Below are 15,848 nucleotides of genomic sequence, written 5' to 3'. Positions count from 1 at the left end.
ACTCACCAGGGACCTATGATCTGCTGCTGCAGACTCTTCCCTGCTTGCTTCTGACTCAAGAGGATTCACTATAACACTGCCTTCCAGACATCTTCCAACAAAACCCAGTTATGCTGTTCCAACAATGAGTACTAACTGGGAACAAGAGAAAGCAAGCCCTTTCCACCACACGTTAATACAACACATTTATACTTTGTTAAAGATAATACTTATTGCTCACAGTAAAGTGGGATACACAAGTGCAAAGCACTCTTTCTCTTCTTCATTCAGCATGTGGCACACTGGCAGACCTCTGTATCTGTGACTTGAAACCTATCATATTGCCTGATTTCCACTTTCTCTTTGCACTGGAGATTATTACTTGGGTCCTTTGCTTTCAAGTACTAATACCACATTACTAAATGGGAAAAGCACATCTCCAATGAGCATGTGAGCAAACACAAAGCATAGATAAAGTAAACTTAGTCAATAAAACCAATGTGTTCTTGCAGAAAACGGTCTCAAGATGATACAGACAGTTCAGCTGTGGCCCAGTATATCCTGTTCTCACATCACAAAGTTCTGGTGGACACATATTAGACTAAACATTAAAATTACACCAAGACACCAGCACTTGTACCCTTGTTAACACTGTATCAAGGTGGTGTGTTTTTTTGTGTTTTTTTTTTTTGCAATATTTTGAAGAGCTGATTTAAACAGGGAAGAAATGCTCAACACAGAGAAGTGGCTTCTATAGTTGTCGGTTTACAACTCATGCATCAGAGGAGAAACGAAGCAGAAAGCAGATATATTTTAGCTTTTTTTTTTTTTCCATGTCAGATTCTTTCAGAAGTTGCTTTTTTAAAGAAAAGATGAATTTTTTTCAAACTGGACATAGTAATGAACTTGATTGGAGACATAACTCCTAGTGAAAGGGCTGCAAAAATTAAGTACGGAAAATATGGCACTTCAAAACATAAGGCAATGAAGTATGACCCTTACATCACACTTACAGTTATTCTTAATGTACTTTCCTCTTCCTAATCTTTCTGATCCTTCTCACTTCAGAAGTGTCAAATACATGCAATTGATATAAGCACATGTGGTTGATATAAATAGGAAGTTCTGATTTGATAAGATTTTGCACCACACTGTAGAGAAAACAGAACAGCTACCTATGGGATGTGTCAGTGCACATTTATGCTTTTTATGTAATAAATTTAAAGGAAAGTACTTCCAGCAATTAGGAGCACTTTAGATTGAAGTTTTCTCAAACCAAAACTTTTATATACTATATTTTACATGGACAATACACAAGGTTGCACATAGCAGATAAGAATTTCAAAGACAAAAAGAAAAGGAATGCAAGGAAGTGCCATTTAGACTTATAAATGAACCAGGAGTATAGAGTAATATTTGTACAAATTTCTAAAGAGAAAAGCATCTAACAGTGCTGATGCAACTCTAGGGTGACAATGTAGAGGACGCATTGAAAACATATTTAGAGCAGACATAAGGACTTGCATGCATACTATGAAAAAAATATGATTATCTTCATCATATCCATCAGACACAATAAATTTAGCTTACTCTCTTACCCATGAGTTTGCTGCTATAAATCTAGGAGTTACATGAGACTAACTTCTGTGATTCTATTTTTGTTTGTATAGCAGTTTAAGGGCTCACAGTCTCAATCACATTAGTCATATTAGGTGTAGGTGGAAAATAAGAGAACTACTCTCTTTGAAGGCACCCTGTCATTTAACAAGAGATAGCTTTACTTCTACAGTATTGTGACTGTATTGTCACATTTTGAACACATGAACCTTGTATCAGAGACAAGTTCCTACAAAGGGCTCCTGATCACCTCACTTCATCTTCCAGAGGAAGAGCTACATAGGTTGCCATGGAAATTAAATATCAGTGAGAATTAGAATACATGGTTTGATAAACATGGATTACATTGTTTCAGAAGGCAAGAACTTGTCTGTCTTCTAGGAGTCAATCTAGTGATGGAAACTCTGGCATTGCATATTACTTTTCAACATGACTATCCAATTTTTAACATAAACAACAGTTATACATGCCAGCCTATTACCATAAAAACTGAGAAGTTAAAGTTGTATTTAACTTCAGAAGCAAGGCAGAAGCAGTCACAAAACAATCTATCCTCCTACACGTCAGGTCTGAAGAAAACCTAGCCTTTTAGAACAGATGACAGAAACGTATTCAGAATTAAATATCAGCTTGATTATGATTGATCAGCAAAAAGGTGATTATTGAAATATGCAGTCATGTATTACTTGAAAACCAAAGCTACAGTAAATATAACAATAACAGTCATCGGTTTTCTGAGAGGAACCTGAGAAGGAAGACCTTCCCCCATGCCTGGGTGTGGTGATATGAGCAGCTAATGCAGCTATATAACATTGCCTTGCTGCCAGATCAGAGTCTAGTTTTGCATGTCATTGGCTTACCAGTATCACTGTGTTGGTAGAGCTCAGAAACCTCATATTTAAATGCATCATTTTATCTCATCACCTTGAAAGCATATAGTTTCATCTGATCCCTGAAGTTGCCTGCTGAAAATTGTGTGGAGGGTTCATCAGCTGTAAACAATGTCTAATCAGTTCTTGAAAACCCTTGAGCTAGCAAAAGCAGTGGTAGAGGATTCAGTGTTACCCTTTGCAAATAAAGACATGCTTGCATGTCAGTTGTATTTGACTCACTACAAAAAATTAATCAGAAAAAATGCTGGACCAAAACACTCTTCTATATATTGGGCACTGAGGATGCAGGAACTTAACATTTCTTCTCATATCAGCTAGCTCAGACCCTGTAGCAAAGAGCAACGCACAGGATTTGAGCCAGGTGCCTGTAAAGCATTGGTTTTAGCTTAAATACAAGATACTGCAGAACATGGTGAACATGGGTTAAATTCTTTTCTGGGTGACAGGGATTAATATATAGCTAGCAGTTTGCCAGATATCACATAGCAATGGTGGGTCAGCAATAGGCCAAAACGAAGGCAAAGCCATACATCTCTGACAAAAGTCAGTCTTTAAGAACCATTAGCCTTCTCATCTCCTCTGTCAGCTTATTGATGGCAAAACTAGGTAAAGGAGCAAAACAAAGCAACTGGGAGATATAATACAGTTATTAGAAAATAAGGGAGATGAAAAAATGAAAAAAAAATGAAAGAAAAAAGATGAAGAAAAAAAAAAGACAGACATCAGGATCCAATGTTTCCTGCCAAATCAATATATTTAGAAGATTCAACCTGCCCTGAATTCAAGCATGTAGCAGCACATAGGCTGCTCTGTGGAGATGTGGGGCAAGGCAATAACCACTAAACAGAAATGTAAGAATGAAGAAAAATCAAAACTACAGCTAGACATGGCTTGGCTTTATGGCCAAAGTCACCGGTTATCAGAAGAACCTGAAGCTTGTGAACTCAGTGGAAAACCTTTAACTGTTTTATATATATACAAGATTTAATGATTGTTTTGAAACATACAACAGTGCATGGCACAAACACCCCAGCTTATTAATGGTCTGGGGACCAATGGACTCAGCCTTTTCATATTTATTTTTTCTTGTCCAACAGAGGACTCAGATGCTTTACAGCAATGACGTTCAATTCAGCAGCCAAAGACAAAATAGAAGCAGACCCTGAACCGTCATGCTCCCCCAACATAAAGCTAGAAGCAGCAAAGAAGCAGATGTCAATGCGTTCAATGGAGATTTTGCCAAGGACTGTTTCTGTAACAAAATTTCTTTCACCCTGGAAATTGTCCTTTAAATTATCTTTAAATAAAATCATACATCTACTTCAGACCAGCTGATAACAAAAATAAGTCCCATTCATGGTACTGTGAGTTTGAACAACATCAGAAGGAGTTTTAAGCTGAGCACACAAGTTCTCTCTCTCCCTCTTCCCTTTCCTCCCACCCACTACCTCAAGAGAGCACAATTCTAAAGCCCCCTACTAGAGCTATGGACATATGATGAGGGAATTTCAGAAGAATTGTACTTTGTTTTATACTTAAAGATTTTTAATACTAATTCAAAATAATATCACATTTGTGAATAAGCAATGACAGGTGGTAAAAGCAGATGGTTTTAAAAAGATTTGCGGCAGCCCCTGGCTCCACTGTTCTACTGTCTCAGCAGGATGCTGGCAGAGAAAGCGATTCCCCACCTCACTCAAGAAAACCAGCAGCAGCTGACCTCACCGGCTGCCACAGAGCCAGGATAGGACCAGCAAAGTGTACTTGTTCACATTATTCATCCCACCTCCAAACCTCTGCCTCGCTACAGAAGCCCTCCCCATTGCAAGCCACTAATGCAAGCAGACCAGCTGAGTGATGATCTGACAGGAGCCACAGAAGCCCACATTGTTTGCTGGCCCAGGCACAGATTGGGCATATCTGCTGGTTTAGCCAGTACAGCACTGTAGATATTCACTGCAGATCATGACCACTTTGCTTCTGGAAGGTGTGTCTAGATGTGTTACTTCTGACCATGCTGAAGGAAGACATCTAAGAAGGATTGATCATCCATTAACACTTCAGTGCTGAACCTAGACCCAAACACCCAACTTCCCTCAAACCTGTGCTGAAAAATCATGTGCTCTATCCTTCTGAATGCCTTGGCAATGGGTGAGACCACACCTTTTCTCAATGTTTCTGCAGCATGAAGAAAAAAATCCTGCAAAACCTAACAAACTTTCCACAAGAGGTGGATAAACTTGTGTCATTACTTAGAATGATACTGCAATTGAGAAGAAAACAAAGACACACAATTACTCACATCAAATCTCAAAACTGTGAGATATGGAAAAAGAAATCATTCACATTACAATGGGAACAGTAAAAGAAAAGGAAGTTTCCAAATCAGTGTTGTGTACTTGACCAAAACTGCCAACACGTGCAGCTACAACCTTCTTCATTACTTGAGCTTTGGGAGACTCACTACTAGTGAGTAAACAGTGCTGGCTTGAGGCTGTCATTTTCTGCACATCACATCAGTTGTAGCACACCAACAGTTAAGTCAGTTGTAATGAGATGCCTCTCATTTGAGGCATCACAGTTACCTATAAAGATGACTCAGGCAAATTCATATACAACTGATGAACCATTAAATTGTACCAGGTTTGGCTACTATCAAACCAATTTGTATAACCCATTGTTAACTCCACGGTACAAAGAATCTTTTAGAAAACTGCTGTGCTTTGTTAATATCCACACATTTTATGAATAAATTAAGAATCTCTTCCAGGATTTACTAAGGTGTATTGTAGGAACTATGTTCTTTTAAAGGGATGGCACCTTTTCTACATAGTGTCTCTCTCTTCAGATTTTCCTCAGAACCAGATCTGTTTGATATAATTTCAGCACAGCTCTTATTTTTGTTTTCTATTTCTTTAAAACAGTACAATTGTATACTTTGATGAGAATCTTTCCCCTCTTTTCTATCTATAGCATTGTTTACAAAAGTTCCAACCAATTTACACTTCCATAATTTCATTCACAGTATCAAGAGAGTTTCTGAGGGAACATTCTAGAGACAGTAGTGACACTAAAGTGTATTTATGTTCAGTGTCCCCTATATAAGAAAAAGCCCTACTGAACCATCTACTGCAAAATAAATCCACATCCTTTACAGGATCAGCAATGAAACTGGGCAACCTTTCTTTTCTGCAGTCAACAGGTTTTGTAGTTAATTTCAGGTTGTTGTCCCATGTCCTGTCCCATCCCCTCTCCTCCCCACCCCTTTTTTTTAAACCTTCCTATTTCTTCCCAACTTTATATTGCATAATAGAAACAGTTGCAAAAACAGTTTTCTATAAAGGTAGACACAAACATTTCAAGCCTGAAGTCATAAACATACATATTTTGAAGTACACACCAGTACAATTGCCACTCACCTTTGGGCACAAATAAACTATGTTTCTGGGTTTGGATAAAGGAAGGCTAGAAGGCAGCATTAGAAATTAGATGGCAAGCATTCAGGTTTGTGACCAGTCCCACCCCTCTTACATGCATTAACAACCAGACATTAGGCTTTGTGTTTGTTCTGCTAACCCCTATAGAACAACTCACTGCTTCTGAAAGAAGCATCTATAAATGGCAGATGATGGCATAATGGATTAAAAAATGAAATTAAGTATTAGGAAAACCTATAATATGCATCTCTTATGGGTACAGCTGCTCCACAGTTACTCTCAGTAAACAGAAAATGGCATTATACACAATAGCTGATTTGTGTGGCAGACGGTATCTTTTTCTGTTAGCATAGATATAAAAGCAGAGCCCTATGTAATTTCCAGTCTCTAGTAACTGCCTAAGCATAGGTACACACCAAGAAAAACACATATACAAGCAACTCCTGCAAAAGACCACTAATATAAGCTTAGAACTGAATGCAATTATAGTCATATTACAGGTATTTTTGCTAAACATTTAATATGTGTCACGCTTTAACAAAAAAATATGTATCCAAAGATTTGAGGGAGAGGGGATTTCCAACTCCAATAATTAGCAATAGAGCATTAATTATATGCCTACACACAAGATCCTACTATTGACTATTTCATTGTGCAAAGACCTAATTTGCTGTGATTTTGACACTGGGTGATGTACTTACACAGATCACAAAGATAACTATATTTTCTAAAGGAAGCCTGAAAACACTCTTTAGATACGAGCTTAATATTTTTAACACATTTATTCTTAGATATAGGCTTCAATGTAATATGAACTTCACTGTGAAAGCAAATGAAAATGAAGTTTTGCCAGCTGTAGCTGTGTATCAAGGAGGGCTGTGATGCTGATGGGTGCAAAGTGACCTATGGTGGCAGTACACAACTGCCCATGGGAACTGATTTGCAGAAATCCAGGATACCTCACAAGAGAGCAAACAAGGAACATGCTTCCCCGTGACTGCTTCTATGGCTCTGATCATCACTGATAAGTGACCATCATAGACCACAAACATGAACCTTGTTAGTACCAGCCATGTACAAACACAAAACAAGAAAACTAGACTGTCACTAAAGTAGTTTGCGATTTCAATTTAACACTGGCAGATTTGGAAGCAACAGTGGCAGAACTGACCCAAAATTGAAATTCAGAGATTGAAATCCTTTGCAGAGGGAGGCAAGCCAGAGTAAGGCCTCACCTCCTTCAAAAACACAGGTATTTAAAAGAACCTTTTGTCTTTCAGATGTCCTCTTTTTTTTTAGTTTCAGCAGTCCCTGCCAGAGTATGTCTATTCAGGTGACCAGAGGAACACAGGTACTTCTCCTCACTCTCTTAATTGGCTGGATATAAACCAAACCTAATCTGGAAGGCATGCAGAAGTGTTAACATGGCACTGGGTGAGCTCATTATACTGTAGTGCCACCGTCTTTTTAACCTGGCACAAATGGGATTACTACTGAGTACCATGAGGATTGGCCTGCTCTTCCCCCAGCTGCATGCCTCCTCGGTGCTGCTGACTCCTCGATGCATTTCGGTCACACATTGAGTCAGATCCAGGAACTCATCCAACTGAAAGCCAAGCCAATAACAACAAGAACGGATTTGCATTTGGCCACAAATTATAGTATCAGCACAAGTGAGAGATCAGGAATTTGTAGCCAGAGGTGAGGCAGGCAGGCTGACCCTCTGGCAGCAGCCCACATTTGTGGTAATTTAAAATGACCACTGAACCTCACCCTTTGCCTTGTTGAGAGACAAATATTGGTGACCTCCAGCAACAGTCTCACATTAATGCAGGTGAACTGCTCCCAGGCAAGAACTGCCTTTGCATAATAACATTCTGTGTGCCAGGGAAGTGAACATGCTTCAATCAACAGTTATTTCTAGGTATGTCTGTAGATGCCTGACTCTTTCCATGATCTACTGCTAATAACTTAGATAGCGTTAACTTCACTGGATGGCTTTGCTACATTAAAATTCATTTCTTAAGCCTCCTTTGTGGACCTGGGAGCCTTGGGGAATAAGAATGCTATAGTTTTTAATAGTAATAATTGGATAATATTGCAGTTATAGAGCAACACTATGATTATCCCCAACATCTCTTTACAAAGGCAACAAAGCCAAACAATAAAATAAACAACAATCCCCAGGTTAGATAATCACTCATCAGCGGAGTTTCCCCTGGACCCATGTTACTTCCTACAACCCTTCAGCTTCTATAAACTATTCAGCTTCTTTAAACTATTCACACCTGTGGTAACACCAAGGAAGTTGGGTCTTTCCTCCCTTTCCCATTTCAAAACATGTATTTTTTTTCCTCCTTCACTATACTGTCATTTACATGATCCATCCATTGGAGATAGCAAAGTTATCTGCCGTTGGGGAAAAACAAACTGCTAAGTGATAAGGATTTGCAACTTCCTATGTGGAATGTAAAAGAGAAAAATGAAAAGTTTCTTACAATGACAGTCTAACATTGCAGACTGCCCTACTGGAGAAAGGATCTACGCTCTGCTACAGGAACTGAAAGCAGCAGCAGTAAAATTAGCAGCAGAGAGATTACTGAAGAAATCAGCTGCTCATTAATTTTCCCCCACTGTACCATACAGGCCAAATGCCAGTTTCACTGCTTTTGGTGATATTATCCATATTCCCTGCTATGTGCCTTCCACCCTGCCATCACTTACGTTCATACCAGCAAGCCCACAGCTCACTAGCCACCCACTCTGCCCTGCTAATGATCCAGATCTGGACTGACTTAGAGTAAAACATGGGAAGTTTATCTAAGCTGCCAAGACAGAGCTGCTAATTTTGTGCCTCTGTTAGCAAGCCATTCCCTACCACCTTTCTGGCAGTCTTTTTTTTTTTTTTGTCAAGATTACATGTTACAAGTTTTATTTACTCTTAGGCTATTCTTACATGATCTTCAAGATGTTAAACACTCTTAGAACTCCATTTCCTCACCACTAATCTAAACAAACCTTAATAGGGATTAGAACTGAAATCCAAATTGGCAGAAATGAAAATGTTGCAGCTTTGTTACAATATCAGATGCATCCATCAATATCCTCTAAATATAGTGAAAGGTTAGCCTAAGTCTGCTATTGCTTCATGTTTAATTCAGATAACTTTGAATGAGTGCATATCCTTCCCTCACCCAAGTCTTCTATTCTCATCACCTATGTAATTCTGAAGAACTTAATCTAGAAAAACACCCCAAAACAGAGGAAATGTTTTTAAAATGTAATTTCTACAAAACTGTATTTTATCAAATGAAAGATTAAAGAAATGGAGATTAAAACACTAAATCATAATAGGGATTCTACAACTCTTCTAAAGCAACCATCTATAATTTTTCAACTATGTAATTGCTTTAAAAAGATGAGTATATTATACAGTCAAGATCAAAACTTGCATTTCTCTATTTAAGAACATTACAGGTAAGCAGGAAATTATGATTGTGTTGAAACAGTAGATGCAAATGAAAACAAACTCCAGTAGCATATCTCTGAACTGCCATCAGCTCCTTATCAAACAGGTGAAGATTTCCAGAATGCCAGTTCACACAGAAAGTTATTCTGTAAAGAGATGTGGGCTTTTGGATCAAATGTTTCTGAAAGGCCATGCATTATTATTATTTTTTTTAATATACTTTTGGGATCACATCATATTTCAATTTTATGCTTACTTTAATACACATCCAAATAAATCAGACTTAGAGAAGATATGAATTTTGGACTAGATTTCACCAACCTAATAATAACCTTTACTGGCATCTTAAATAAGGCTAAAAAACAACGAAAAAAACACTAATCATTTGACTGAACCTATGGCATAATATTTCTGGGTGAATCAACTCCCATTTAGTTTCATTGCTTCCCACTGCAAGATAATGGTCTGTCATTAGTTATTTGTGTCTCTAGTTACGCCCTTAAAAGGCTCCAAGGCAAACATATAAAGCAAAATTGTTCTGAAAAACAACATTATTGTAAAGGACTGTATGAGACAAGGTCACATGTCTAGCTTCTAGAAAACCGAGGATATCCTCACAGGATCCTGCAACAAAAATTGGGGTAAATCTTTGCAGTGCCATGCAGGTGAATGTCATGAGTTATCCAGTAATTTCCCAATCAAGAGATGGGAAACAGCACCAAGGCTTGGAATAACCAGACCTCTTCATACAACTGCTGTCTAATACTAAGCCCATTTGTATTTATTTATTTATTTTAATCTAAGGCCTAATAACAGGGAAAACAAGACAACCCTCCCCTCAAATCTCATTAATTTTTCCCCCTTTTTTTGGGAGGTGTGCATGGGGGGAGCTGTAGCACCGCCCTACCCAAGGCAAAGCAGCGCAGGGACCTCTCACCGCGCTCCTCATTCATAGGGCTGCACTCCACCTTTAACTTTCCCAGGAAGAAGCGGGGGCATCAGCTGGGCAGGGACGGGCCAGCGCCGCCGTTTCTCCCCAGGGCATCGCCCGTCGCTGGGGGCCTCGCTCCCAGCCCGGCCCGGCCCCCCCCCAGAGCCCCGGAGCTGCAGGCGGCTCGGCCCCGCCGCCCTCCCCGCTTCCTGAGCAACACCATCCATCCGCAGCCTGGCCTCCTCGTCCTCTCCCCCACCTCATTTCTTTTTCTTATCTTTGTTATTATTATTTTTGCTTCTTCCCCATGCCCCGCGGCGGGTCGTTACCTTCAATTACCGCCCTTCCCACCAATTCGCGCCTCCAGACCGCTGCCCCCACCTCCCTTAGCACGCAAGCAACTCCCGGTGAAGAGGAGAGAGGAGAAAAGAAAAAAAAAAAAAAAACGGAAAAGAAAAAATACAAACCTCTCCTCCCCTTCTGGGTTTGATGCTATATATCCGGCCGGGGGAGGGAGGAGCAGCGCGTCTGCTCTGCCTTTCCTTTCGGAGCCCACTGGGGATGCGGAGCGGCTCAGCCCACGGGGGCCCCACTGCAGCGGGAACCGCCGGGAGGAAGCAGCAACTGGAGCCGCGTTTTGTAGTGCCGTAGGGCACCCGAGCAAACCGCAACAGTCCTCAAAGGGCAGGCGAGAAAAGGCTCCCACCCGCAGCCCCCTCTCCTTACCAGGATCCCGGGGCTGCGCTGCCGGCTCCGCCGCCTCCGCGCAAACCCGGGACGCTGCAGGGCGAGCGAGCTGCGGCGGCTCCTCAGCGCCTCCCCGAGCCCCTGCCCTGCCCTCGTCGTCCTCCCTACCCGCCTGGCACCGGCAGGGAGCGGGCGGTCGTGATTTGCGGAAGGCAGGGCTGGGCTGCGGCCCTCGCACGGGAGGGGAAGGGGAGGAAGCCGAAGGCTTCACAAATCCATGGCGAAGGGGCAGGGCAAGTGGTCCCCAGGCTTTCCTTCGAGGGTATTGCACCTCCTTCCCTCGTCGCTTTAAAGTCAGTACGTTCGGCTGTGTTTTTAAAATGATGAGGAAGAATGTTGCACAGAGGGATAGCTATAAAATCAGCACATTAACTACACAATTCGTGTAGTTAAAACACGTTTAAAAGCCGTTTGGGCTTTTAAAAACAAAGACCAAAACACAACATACCTACTCAGCCATGAATCCTGTTCTCGCTTCAACTACTGAAGATACACCTCCAGAAAGATCTTTTCAACCCAAGGGATAAACTAGCGAGAAGTGATGCTTTTATATCACTTATCACACAGTATGTAAAAGCATTAATTATTTTTACAAGATTGATTTCATCTAATTACTATCTTCAACTTATTAGCAGTGAAAAAAGCCCCAGAGAGGTTAGGCAAGATGCTTATTGATGAGTAAATTAGTATCACAGCAGATCTCCAAACACAAAGGAATTAGGTGCTACGCCCGCAGCTGCAGTTCATTGGTACCAACCTTCATCCTTTAGATGATTAAAGGCTGCAGGTGGCTGACATTTCCATGAGAGCTTCCCAAGCATGTGTTTGTGTACCTTGGCACTAGTAATTAAGCCCTAGGACTAGCTCCAAAGCAGGTAGGCTTTCATGCTTTCACCTTATTCTCCTCCATGTTCTTACGATACACATCCCTCTACTCCAAATGCAATATTGTGCTGTAACCTGTGCATAGGGCTAAATATCCTGGTTGTCCAAAACAAAAGATCTGCATCAACAGCTTTCCACACCACACTTGCAGAGCTGCTGCAGGGTTATCTGTGTGGGGTCAGATAGAGCTGTTCAGGGAATTCATTTTATGAAAAAGCATATGATGCAGGGTACATTGACAGCATCCCTTATATAGATGGAAGATAGACTGCTGCTTGCATAAATAACTAGGTGCTATCTCAGTAGCTTCCACAGAAGACTGGAAGCTCTGTTTTGTCTGTTTTGCCTTTTTTTTTTTTTCCCCTCTCTCCTTGAAAGGAAAAAGAACCTACAAATTACATCAAAGAATTTCGGGATTAATTTATCAGAAATGTAGTGGGAGGGACCTTCCAAGGAAAGCAAGGTAAGAAACTACCAGAAGTGGTTCTTACCCAAGGAAGTCACAGCTCTTTGCAGAAAGTGACTGATGGTATCTCAGATAACTCTGGGTAAATAGAGTTTTGGTTGCCTACATACTTCTCTGGCATATTGTTTAACATAAACATCTGCTTCAACAGACTGGACAGACCTCTGCCTAATTGAAAAATATGTGGCACCAAAATGAGGAACAGGTAGGCGAATGTGAATTAATATATAGGCAATCAGAAGTGGCTTTGTTGAAAGAGTTATCTAGGAGTCTGGAAAAATAACCATAAGGGAAGTTTCTGAGAAGCACAGAATTAGAGACAACTGTCATTTGTTTTGTCTTTCAGATTACTGAACAGAGAGCTTGATAAGCATCATTTTTGCAGAAACCGTATCAAGAGGCGTTACATGGGAGACAAAGTACTTTCAAATCTACAAACTTAGAAGATCCTTTGTGAACTTGGGAAAAATTGAGCAGGCTTGATGAACTGTTCACAACTAAAAGCCAGTTATAATATTGAATAGGTACCATGTTAGGGACAGTTCATGACAGATTCCAAGAAATCTCTAGGAAAAATAAAATAAAAATGAGGGGGTAATGTAATTGAGGAGATGAAGAAACAAAGAATCATTAATGCAGTGCTAACCTGAGACAGCCACCCTTTGAACCAGTGAACTGAAGGTTGCAATGCAGCTCTCAAATTTGTAAAGGGGTGGGGGAACACTAGAGGCTTGGCTGAAAAAAAATGCCTTAAAAGGTTAGTTGAAGTAGTGCATCACAAATGCTTAAAAGCAGTAAAGAATGTAAACTCTCCAGAGCACATTGCCCTCAGGGACAAATGGGAGAGATTAGCCTGCATTGTTCTTTCTTGAGTAACCATCTTAATTCCATCATTAATTAAAGTGACTGAGTTGGAGAAAGCTTTTGCAAGCCTGGGTCTTCAGCCCATACCACAAGAAGGAGACATGAACAGAAGAGTAAATATTTTCCAGAACTCCTGAGTCCATAACTGCTCTCACACTCTGCTCTCCTCCTCTCCCACTTTGTTTTTCCTTGTTGTTCTTTAACTGACGATTAATATGTTCTTGTTGGCAAGTGACAAAAAGTTCTCCTAAGCCTGAATTTGAAACTGAGCTTGCCAAAGTTTGCACAAACCTGAACTTCCATCTTAAGCTGTATAAGGAAGACATCAAAGTAGGAAAGATGATTTTTTACATTGAAAATTGTTAACCTATGCAATACAAAACTGCTTAAGGAGAGTTGCCTGACAAGGGCCCACAAAGCCAGCACCAGAAGAATCAGAATAGCACTTCCCTCACGTCCTTTAGCAGTATTCCCTAACTGTAATGGATGACTTAGGGGCAGGAAAGCAGTGTGAAAGAGTTGACCATATGTGGTGGTTTTGCTAGGGTGGGCGGCTGAGCTCCACCACAACCACTCTCTCACTCCCCCTCCTCAAAGAGGAAAGGGGAGAAAATACTGTGAAAAGGGCTCAAGGGTTGAGACAAGGACAGGGAGATCACGCAGTAATTATTGTGATGGGCAAAACAGACTCAGCATAGGGAGAAAGTAGGATTTATTACTTATTACTAACAAGCTAGAGAAGTGAGAAACAAAGGAAAGAAACCAAAAGCACATTCCCCCCCATCTGCCCTCTTCCACCTCCTCCCCTAGAGCGGTGCAGGGGAATGGGGGTCATGGTCAGTTTATAGCACTTCTTCTCCACCACTCCTTGTTGGTCACTCTCGTCCCCTGTGCTGTGAGGTCTCTCCCACAGAATGCAGTCCTTGATGAACTGATCCAGCATGGGCTTCCCACAGGCAGCAGCTCTTCCAGAACTGCTCCAGATATGGGTCCATACCACAGGGTCCATTTCTCAGGAGCAAACTGCTCCAACCTGGGTCCCCCACAGGCAGCAGCTCCTGCCAGGTCACCTGCTCCTGCATGGTCTCCTCTCCACAGGCTAAAGGTCTGGCCTGGAATCTGCTCCAGCAGGGGTCTTCCACAGGCCGCAGCCTCCGTTGGTGAAGGTCCACCTGCTCCACTGTGGTCTTCTTCATGAGCTGCAGCGTGGAATCCTGCTCCACTGTGGTACTCCATGGGCTGCAGGGGGACAGCCTGCTTCACCATGGTCCTCACCACAGGGGACTTCTGCTCTGGCGCCTGGAGCACCTCTCCCCGTCCTTCTTCACTGACCTTGGTGCCTTCAAGGCTGTTTCTCACTCCTTTCTCTCTCCCACTTACTGTGTAGTGCAATGTTTGTTTGTTTGGTTGTTTTCCCTGTCTTAAATATGCTCTCACAGAGGCACAAAGCAACATCACTTATTGGCTCAGCTCTGGTCAGCAGTGGGGCCCTTACTTAACGTGGTGCAGCTTCTAGATCCTTCTCACAGAAGCCACCCTATGGCCCCCTGCTACTAAAACCTTGCCATGTAAATCCACTATACCATCTGAAATTGAGGATTGTTGGGACTGCTGGGCCTCAGTATAACCCCCCCATCTTTTAATGGATGATGAATTAAGGAATTTTACAAATGTTTGAAAAGTTTGAGCAGCTTAATTCCTATAATGTCTGTTAGTACTCTTTTCATTACTATTGCAGACAGACCTTTACCAGACACAACGAGGGCTTACTGTAACCTATGGACGTAGTCTTACCCAGTGTCTTCTTTCAACACAGCATAAACGTCACATGTTGAGGACTTTTCATTTTATTTTATTTTTTTACCCCCCTTCCTATGCTGAATTCAGGTGTACGATTTAGTCATAAAAATTTTGTTTAGAATAGCCTAAAATTCAATATAAAATGTATCTTTTTTTTATACTTAACAGTATGAACTATCTCATTAAAAAAAAAAAAAAAAAAAGACTTTTTTTCCTTAAGCTTTGTTTACACGCCTTTACATCATTAAAAATTTGGAGACTCAAAAAAGCCTTAGGAACATTAAAACAAGGAAGCTCTTAAATACAGTAACAATTTAAATACCTGACAACAAACCTTGTGTCGTTACAAACCCCAAGTGAAAAAATCCTCACTTTGCTAGGATCTAGTTTTGTCTCAATCTAAGTGAAGTTGCTAATATGCTCATTTAAACAAGTAAGAGTTGAACACAATTTCTTAAAAATTACAGTAGTTTGTAGTCAAGTATCTGGCATAATTGCATTTTATCTGTGGTATACTTTAGTCTCCTATACAATAATCAGTATAAAAGCCATGCTATGACACATCATATACTCTGATGCCTCTTAATAGGTGAAGCACTAAAAAGAACCTCACTACTGTTAAAATAAACATCAGTGACAGTAACTCTCTATGGTGCCCACACTTGGCTGAACATCTGAAACCAATTTAGTATTCATCCCGAGTCTTAAAAGATGAGGTAGAACACTAGTGATCAGCTCTTGAAAAAATATTATTGCTGAT

General features: G+C 40.9%; 1 protein-coding gene and 1 long non-coding RNA gene across 10 annotated transcripts in view; one reads left to right on the top strand and one right to left on the bottom strand.

The window, feature by feature from the left end:
- The window catches only part of FAR2 (fatty acyl-CoA reductase 2), a 153,668-nt gene extending 141,994 nt beyond the window's left edge, over positions 1-11,674 (bottom strand). For 2 of the 7 annotated variants that reach the window (XM_068659155.1, XM_068659184.1), the window contains exons 1-2: positions 11,522-11,674; positions 11,053-11,380 (exon numbers count right to left, since the gene is read on the bottom strand). The gene's annotated coding sequence lies outside the window, so the exon portion shown is untranslated. The other 5 variants (XM_068659203.1, XM_068659163.1, XM_068659206.1 and 2 more) reach the window with 5 other exon arrangements.
- Positions 11,675-11,855: 181 nt separating this feature from the next.
- On the top strand, positions 11,856-13,811 carry LOC137843675 (uncharacterized). Of its 3 annotated transcripts, XR_011089626.1 has the most exons (4): positions 11,860-11,948; positions 12,337-12,421; positions 12,576-12,629; positions 12,771-13,811. It is a non-coding gene; the product is annotated as an uncharacterized lncRNA (long non-coding RNA). The 3 variants fall into 3 exon arrangements; XR_011089628.1 differs by lacking the exon at positions 12,337-12,421 and having other exon boundaries at positions 11,856-11,948; XR_011089624.1 differs by lacking the exon at positions 11,860-11,948 and having other exon boundaries at positions 11,964-12,421.
- Positions 13,812-15,848: the final 2,037 nt, after the last annotated feature.

The sequence above is a fragment of the Anas acuta genome, chromosome 1 (assembly GCF_963932015.1).
Source record: "Anas acuta chromosome 1, bAnaAcu1.1, whole genome shotgun sequence".
Taxonomy (NCBI): domain Eukaryota; kingdom Metazoa; phylum Chordata; class Aves; order Anseriformes; family Anatidae; genus Anas; species Anas acuta.
The sequence above is the reverse complement of the archived record's forward strand: the minus strand, read 5'-3'. Positions and strand labels throughout refer to the sequence as shown.